The sequence below is a fragment of the Eleutherodactylus coqui genome, chromosome 7, assembly GCF_035609145.1.
Source record: "Eleutherodactylus coqui strain aEleCoq1 chromosome 7, aEleCoq1.hap1, whole genome shotgun sequence".
NCBI classification, from domain to species: domain Eukaryota; kingdom Metazoa; phylum Chordata; class Amphibia; order Anura; family Eleutherodactylidae; genus Eleutherodactylus; species Eleutherodactylus coqui.
This window is the reverse complement of record NC_089843.1, coordinates 226,361,966-226,370,979: the sequence shown is the minus strand read 5'-3', so window position 1 is coordinate 226,370,979 and position 9,014 is coordinate 226,361,966.

Genomic DNA, 9,014 nt, shown 5'->3' with positions numbered 1-9,014 from the left:
ACGGCCCACGAACTGCTGCAGGGTCTGACACAGCAGACCGACCGCTGGCTTGCGCCGCTGAGCCTCCAACCGGGCATGGTCGTGTGTGACAACGGCCGTAACCTGGTGGCGGCTCTGCAGCTCGGCAGCCTCACGCACGTGCCATGCCTGGCCCACGTCTTTAATTTGGTGGTTCAGCGCTTTCTGAAAAGCTACCCACGCTTGTCAGACCTGCTCGTAAAGGCGCGCCGGCTCTGCGCACATTTCCGCAAGTCCCACACGGACGCTGCCACCCTGCGCACCCTGCAACATCACTTTAAGCTGCCAGTGCACCGACTGCTGTGCGACGTGCCCACACGGTGGAACTCTACGCTCCACATGTTGGCCAGGCTCTATGAACAACGTAGAGCTATAGTCGAATACCAACTCCAACATGGGCGGCGCAGTGGGAGTCAGCCTCCTCAATTCCTTTCAGAAGAGTGGGCCTGGTTGGCAGACATCTGCCATGTCCTTGGTAATTTTGAGGAGTCTACCCAGGTGGTGAGCGGCGATGCTACAATCATTAGCGTCACCATTCCTCTGCTATGCATCTTGAGAAATTCCCTGCAAACCATAAAGGCAGCTGCTTTGCGCTCGGAAACGGGGGCGGTGGAAGACAGTATGCCGCTGGATAGTCAGGGCACCCTCCTGTCTATTTCTCAGCGCGTACAGGAGGAGGAGGAGCATGAGGAGGATGAGGAGGAGGGGGAAGAGACAGCTTGGCCCGCTGCTGACGGTACACCGGCTGATTGCCTGTCATCCTTTCAGCGTGTATGGCCTGAGGAGGAGGAGGAGGAGGAGGATCCTGAAAGTGATCTTCCTAGTGAAGACAGCCATGTGTTGCGTACAGGTACCCTGGCACACATGGCTGACTTCATGTTAGGATGCCTTTCTCGTGACCCTCGCGTTGCACGCATTCTGGCCACTACGGATTACTGGGTGTACACACTGCTCGATCCACGGTATAAGGAGAACCTGCCCACTCTGATTCCCGAAGAGGAAAGGGGTTCGAGAGTGTTGCTATACCACAGGACCCTTGCGGACAAGCTGATGGTAAAATTCCCAGCCGACAGCGCTAGTGGCAGAAGGCGCAGTTCCGAGGGCCATGTTGCAGGGGATGTGCGTAGATCGAGCAGCATGTACATCCCAGGCAGTGCAACAGTCTTTAAGGGCCTGGCCAGCTTTATGGCTCCCCACCAAGACTGTGTCACCGCTCCCCAGTCACGGCTGAGTCGGCGGGAGCACTGCAAAAGGATGGTGAGGGAGTACGTAGCGGATCGCACGACCATCCTTGGTGACGCCTCTGCCCCCTACAACTACTGGGTGTCGAAGCTGGACACGTGGCCTGAACTAGCCCTGTATGCCCTTGAGGTGCTTGCTTGTCCTGCGGCTAGCGTCTTGTCGGAAAGGGTGTTTAGTGCGGCTGGGGGAATCATCACAGATAAGCGTAGCCGCTTGTCAACCGACAGTGCCGACAGGCTAACACTCATCAAGATGAACAAAGGCTGGATTTCCCCAGACTTCTGTTCTCCACCAGCGGACAGCAGCGATACGTAAGCAATACGTAGGCTGCACCCGCGGATGGAAGCTACGTTCTCTCTCACCATCCAAAACGGGGACATTTCTGCTTCATCAATCTGTGTCTAATATTCCTCCTCCTCCTCCTCCTGCTCCTCCTCCTGAAACCTCACGTAATCACGCTGAACGGGCAATTTTTCTTAGGGCCACAAGGCTCACTCAAATAATTTTTCAGAACAATTTTTATAAGTTTCAATGCGCTTAAAAGCATTGGAACTTTAACTTGAACCAATTTTTCGTTACACTGGGCTGCCTCCAGGCCTAGTTACCACTTAAGCCACATTAACCAAAGCGATTAATGGGTTTCACCTGCCCTCTTGGCTGGCCATGGCCAATTTTTGGGATGTACATTAGTACTGTTGATACAGCAATTTTTGTGGGCCCTCGCCTACAGTGTAATCAAATTAATTTTTAGCCCACCTGCATTACAGCTGACGTTACCTCAGCTGTGTTGGGCAATGCAATGGGATATTTCTATGTACCGCCGGTGGCTTCCTGGCACCCACCCAGGCAGTGGGTCCACAGGGAGTTAAACCTACATGTGTCCACTTGTAAAGAACCCCAGTCTGACTGGGGCATGCAGTGTGGGCCGAAGCCCACCTGTATTACGCACGACATTACTACCTCAGCTGTGTTGGGCAATGCAATGGGATATTTTTGTGTACCGCCGGTGGGTTCCAGGGAGCCACCCATGCTGTAGGTGCACACTGAGTTTTTAATACATCTGTACACTTCTAAAGAACCCGTCTGACTGGGGCATGCAGTGTGGGCCGAAGCCCACCTGTATTACGCACGACATTACTACCTCAGCTGTGTTGGGCAATGCAATGGGATATTTCTATGTACCGCCGGTGGCTTCCTGGCACCCACCCAGGCAGTGGGTCCACAGGGAGTTAAACCTACATGTGTCCACTTGTAAAGAACCCCAGTCTGACTGGGGCATGCAGTGTGGGCCGAAACCCACCTGCATTAACCCTTTCCAGTCCACTGTGTGACCTGTGAAGACATTAGGGTTTAAGGCTGTACAGCTCCGTTGTTGGTAGACGTCCGTCGGGGTTTTCTTACTGTATATTGCCAGCCTCTCTGCTGTCGGAGCCTATCCTACGTGTCAGCTCATGCAGTACTGGCTTTAGCCAGCATATAGCGCCGTTGTATAACGGCAGAAAAAGAGTAAGCCCCCTAGGAAAACCATATACAAATTGGATTGGAAAGGGTTAAGCACAACATTACTACCTCAGCTGTGTTGGGCAATGCAATGGGATATTTCTATGTACCGCCGGTGGCTTCCTGGCACCCACCCATGCTGTAGGTGCACACGGAGTTTTTACTACATCTGTACACTTATAAAGAACCCCAGTCAGACTGGGGCATGCAGTGTGGGCCGAAGCCCACCTGCATTAAGCACGACATTACTACCTCAGCTGTGTTGGGCAATGCAATGGGATATTTCTGTGTACCGCCGGTGGGTTCCAGGGAGCCACCCATGCTGTGGGTCGACAGGGACTTCACAATAGGGAGTTGTACCTGCCTGTGTCTATGAATTAAAAAGCCCGGTCTGACTGGGGCATGCAGACACCTTGACAGAATGAATAGTGTGTGGCACATAGGTTCCCCATTGCTATGCCCACGTGTGCAGCTCCTGATGGCGGTGGCACAGGATTCTATTTCTCATTGCTTCTGTACAGCATTGTGGGCTATCGCTCCGCCACTTTTAAAGAGGGTCGCTGCCTAGCCGTGCCAACCTCTGCAGTGTGTGCCTGCGGTCCCTCGTCATGGCAGACGCAATTCTAAATAGACATGAGCGTGGTGTGGCATGAGGGCAGCTGAAGGCTGCGCAGGGACACTTTGGTGTGCGCTGTGGGGGGGAGGGGGGGCGGTTGGGCAGCATGTAACCCAGGAGAAGTGTCAGTGGAGTGTCATGCAGGCAGTGATTGTGCTTTGTTGGAGGTAGTGTGGTGCTTAGCAAAGGTATGCCATGCTAATGAGGGCTTTTCAGAAGTAAAAGTTGTTGGGAGGGGGGGGGGCCCACTCTTGCCGGTATTGTGGCTTAATAGTGGGACCTGGGAACTTGAGATGCAGCCCAACATGTAGCCCCTCGCCTGCCCTATCCGTCACTGTGTCATTCCCATCACTTCCCTGAATTGCCCAGATTTTCACACATGAAAACCTTAGCGAGCATCGGCGAAATACAAAAATGTTCTGGTCGCCCATTGACTTCAATGGGGTTCGTTGTTCGAAACGAACCCTCGAGCATCACGGGAAGTTCGTTACGAATAACGAACACCCGAACATTTTGGTGTTCGCTCATCTCTAGCAAGCACGCCTGAACAGGAACTTGAACCCTGGATCCTCAGATTAAAAGTCTGATGCGCTACCGACTGAGCTATCCAGGCTCTGAAAAATGCTCTTCTTAGCTCCTCTAAGCGTCTTAACATAAAATATGGAGGTAAAGAAACAAAGCTTTGGTGGAAAATCAAAAATGTGCTCAAAATCTGCTAAACAGACATAGAAGGGTTGTTTCTGCAATAAGCAAAGATGTTCTCAAGCTGCTTCTATACCCTTGGTTTTGCACAGTAGAACACGGCACTGAAGATGCAGAGACTCAGTGTAAAATCAAAGATGTGCTCAATAAAAACATTTGACAGCTTGCTTTAGCAAGTACGCCTGAACAGGGACTTGAACCCTGGACCCTCAGATTAAAAGTCTGATGCTCTACCGACTGAGCTATCCAGGCTCTGAAAAATGCTCTTCTTAGCTCCTCTAAGCGTCTTAACATAAAATATGGAGGTAAAGAAAGAAAGCTTTGGTGGAAAATCAAAAATGTGCTCAAAATCTGCTAAACAGACATAGAAGGGTTGTTTCTGCAATAAGCAAAGATGTTCTCAAGCTGCTTCTATACCCTTGGTTTTGCACAGTAAAACACGGCATAGTGGAAAATCAAAGATGTGCTCAATAAAGACATTTGACAGCTTGCTTTAGCAAGTACGCCTGAACAGGGACTTGAACCCTGGACCCTCAGATTAAAAGTCTGATGCTCTACCGACTGAGCTATCCAGGCTCTGAAAAATGCTCTTCTTAGCTCCTCTAAGCGTCTTAACATAAAATATGGAGGTAAAGAAACAAAACTTTGGTGGAAAATCAAAAATGTGCTCAAAATCTGCTAAACAGACATAGAAGGGTTGTTTCTGCAATAAGCAAAGATGTTCTCAAGCTGCTTCTATACCCTTGGTTTTGCACAGTAGAACACGGCACTGAAGATGCAGAGACTCAGTGTAAAATCAAAGATGTGCTCAATAAAAACATTTGACAGCTTGCTTTAGCAAGTACGCCTGAACAGGGACTTGAACCCTGGACCCTCAGATTAAAAGTCTGATGCTCTACCGACTGAGCTATCCAGGCTCTGAAAAATGCTCTTCTTAGCTCCTCTAAGCGTCTTAACATAAAATATGGAGGTAAAGAAAGAAAGCTTTGGTGGAAAATCAAAAATGTGCTCAAAATCTGCTAAACAGACATAGAAGGGTTGTTTCTGCAATAAGCAAAGATGTTCTCAAGCTGCTTCTATACCCTTGGTTTTGCACAGTAAAACACGGCATAGTGGAAAATCAAAGATGTGCTCAATAAAGACATTTGACAGCTTGCTTTAGCAAGTACGCCTGAACAGGGACTTGAACCCTGGACCCTCAGATTAAAAGTCTGATGCGCTACCGACTGAGCTATCCAGGCTCTGAAAAATGCTCTTCTTAGCTCCTCTAAGCGTCTTAACATAAAATATGGAGGTAAAGAAACAAAACTTTGGTGGAAAATCAAAAATGTGCTCAAAATCTGCTAAACAGACATAGAAGGGTTGTTTCTGCAATAAGCAAAGATGTTCTCAAGCTGCTTCTATACCCTTGGTTTTGCACAGTAGAACACGGCACTGAAGATGCAGAGACTCAGTGGAAAATCAAAGATGTGCTCAATAAAGACATTTGACAGCTTGCTTTAGCAAGTACGCCTGAACAGGGACTTGAACCCTGGACCCTCAGATTAAAAGTCTGATGCTCTACCGACTGAGCTATCCAGGATCTGAAAATTGCTCTTCTTAGCTCCTCTAAGCGTCTTAACATAAAATATGGAGGTAAAGAAACAAAGCTTTGGTGGAAAATCAAAAATGTGCTCAAAATCTGCTAAACAGACATAGAAGGGTTGTTTCTGCAATAAGCAAAGATGTTCTCAAGCTGCTTTTATACCCTTGGTTTTGCACAGTAGAACACGGCACTGAAGATGCAGAGACTCAGTGGAAAATCAAAGATATGCTCAATAAAGACATTTGACGGCTTGCTTTAACAAGTACGCCTGAACAGGGAATTGAACCCTGGACCCTCAGAATAAAAGTCTGATGCTCTACCGACTGAGCTATCCAGGCTCTGAACAATGCTCTTCTTAGCTCCTATAAGCGTCTTAACATAAAATATGGAGGTAAAGAAACAAAGCTTTGGTGGAAAATCAACAATGTGCCCAAAATTTGCTAAACAGACATAGAAGGGTTGTTTCTGCAATAAGCAAAGATGTTCTCAAGCTGCTTCTATACCCTTGGTTTTGCACAGTAGAACACGGCACTGAAGATGCAGAGACTCAGTGGAAAATCAAAGATATGCTCAATTAAGACATTTGACAGCTTGCTTTAGCAAGCACGCCTGAACAGGAACTTGAACCCTGGATCCTCAGATTAAAAGTCTGAGGCGCTACCGACTGAGCTATCCAGGCTCTGAAAAATGCTCTTCTTAGCTCCTCTAAGCGTCTTAACATAAAATATGGAGGTAAAAAAACAAAGCTTTGGTGGAAAATCAACAATGTGCCCAAAATTTGCTAAACAGACATAGAAGGGTTGTTTCTGCAAAAAACAAAGATTTTCTCAAGCTGCTTCTATACCCTCCGTTTTGCACAGTAGAACACGACAATAAAGAAGCAAAGACTCAGTGGAAAATCAAAGATGTGCTCAATTAAGACATTTGACAGCTTGCTTTAGCAAGTACGCCTGAACAGGGACTTGAACCCTGATGCTCTACCGACTGAACTATCCAGGCTCTGAAAAATGCTCTTCTTAGCTCCTCTAAGCGTCTTAACATAAAATATGGAGGTAAAGAAACAAAGCTTTGGTGGAAAATCAAAAATGTGCTCAAAATCTGCTAAACAGACATAGAAGGGTTGTTTCTGCAATAAGCAAAGATGTTCTCAAGCTGCTTCTATACCCTTGGTTTTGCACAGTAGAACACGGCACTGAAGATGCAGAGACTCAGTGGAAAATCAAAGATGTGCTCAATAAAGACATTTGACAGCTTGCTTTAGCAAGCACACCTGAACAGGGACTTGAACCCTGGACCCTCAGATTAAAAGTCTGATGCTCTACCGACTGAGCTATCCAGGCTCTGAAAAATGCTCTTCTTAGCTCCTCTAAGCGTCTTAACATAAAATATGGAGGTAAAGAAACAAAGCTTTGGTGGAAAATCAAAAATGTGCTCAAAATCTGCTAAACAGACATAGAAGGGTTGTTTCTGCAATAAGCAAAGATGTTCTCAAGCTGCTTCTATACCCTTGGTTTTGCACAGTAGAACACGGCACTGAAGATGCAGAGACTCAGTGGAAAACCAAAGATGTGCTCAATAAAGACATTTGACAGCTTGCTTTAGCAAGTACGCCTGAACAAGGACTTGAACCCTGGACCCTCAGATTAAAAGTCTGATGCTCTACCGACTGAGCTATCCAGGCTTTGAAAAATGCTCTTCTTAGCTCCTCTAAGCGTCTTAACATAAAATATGGAGGTAAAGAAACAAAGCTTTGGTGGAAAATCAACAATGTGCCCAAAATTTGCTAAACAGACATAGAAGGGTTGTTTCTGCAAAAAACAAAGATTTTCTCAAGCTGCTTCTATACCCTCAGTTTTGCACAGTAGAACACGACAATAAAGAAGCAAAGACTCAGTGGAAAATCAAAGATGTGCTCAATTAAGACATTTGACAGCTTGCTTTAGCAAGCACGCCTGAACAGGAACTTGAACCCTGGACCCTCAGATTAAAAGTCTGATGCTCTACCGACTGAGCTATCCAGGCTCTGAAAAATGCTCTTCTTAGCTCCTCTAAGCGTCTTAACATAAAATATGGAGGTAAAGAAACAAAGCTTTGGTGGAAAATCAAAAATGTGCTCAAAATCTGCTAAACAGACATAGAAGGGTTGTTTCTGCAATAAGCAAAGATGTTCTCAAGCTGCTTCTATACCCTTGGTTTTGCACAGTAGAACACGGCACTGAAGATGCAGAGACTCAGTGGAAAATCAAAGATGTGCTCAATAAAAACATTTGACAGCTTGCTTTAGCAAGTACGCCTGAACAGGGACTTGAACCCTGGACCCTCAGATTAAAAGTCTGATGCTCTACCGACTGAGCTATCCAGACTCTGAAAAATGCTCTTCTTAGCTCCTCTAAGCGTCTTAACATAAAATATGGAGGTAAAGAAACAAAGCTTTGGTGGAAAATCAACAATGTGCCCAAAATTTGCTAAACAGACATAGAAGGGTTGTTTCTGCAAAAAACAAAGATTTTCTCAAGCTGCTTCTATACCCTCAGTTTTGCACAGTAGAACACGACAATAAAGAAGCAAAGACTCAGTGGAAAATCAAAGATGTGCTCAATTAAGACATTTGACAGCTTGCTTTAGCAAGTACGCCTGAACAGGGACTTGAACCCTGATGCTCTACCGACTGAACTATCCAGGCTCAGAAAAATGCTCTTCTTAGCTCCTCTAAGCGTCTTAACATAAAATATGGAGGTAAAGAAACAAAGCTTTGGTGGAAAATCAAAAATCTGCTCAAAATCTGCTAAACAGACATAGAAGGGTTGTTTCTGCAATAAGCAAAGATGTTCTCAAGCTGCTTCTATACCCTTGGTTTTGCACAGTAGAACACGGCACTGAAGATGCAGAGACTCAGTGGAAAATCAAAGATGTGCTCAATAAAGACATTTGACAGCTTGCTTTAGCAAGTTCGCCTGAACAGGGACTTGAACCCTGGACCCTCAGATTAAAAGTCTGATGCTCTACTGACTGAGCTATCCAGGCTCTGAAAAATGCTCTTCTTAGCTCCTCTTAAGCGTCTTAACATAAAATATGGAGGTAAAGAAACAAAGCTTTGGTGGAAAATCAAAAATGTGCTCAAAATCTGCTAAACAGACATAGAAGGGTTGTTTCTGCAGTAAGCAAAGATGTTCTCAAGCTGCTTCTATACCCTTGGTTTTGCACAGTAGAACACGGCACTGAAGATGCAGAGACTCAGTGGAAAATCAAAGATGTGCTCAATAAAGACATTTGACAGCTTGCTTTAGCAAGTTCGCCTGAACAGGGACTTGAACCCTGGACCCTCAGATTAAAAGTCTGATGCTCTACCGA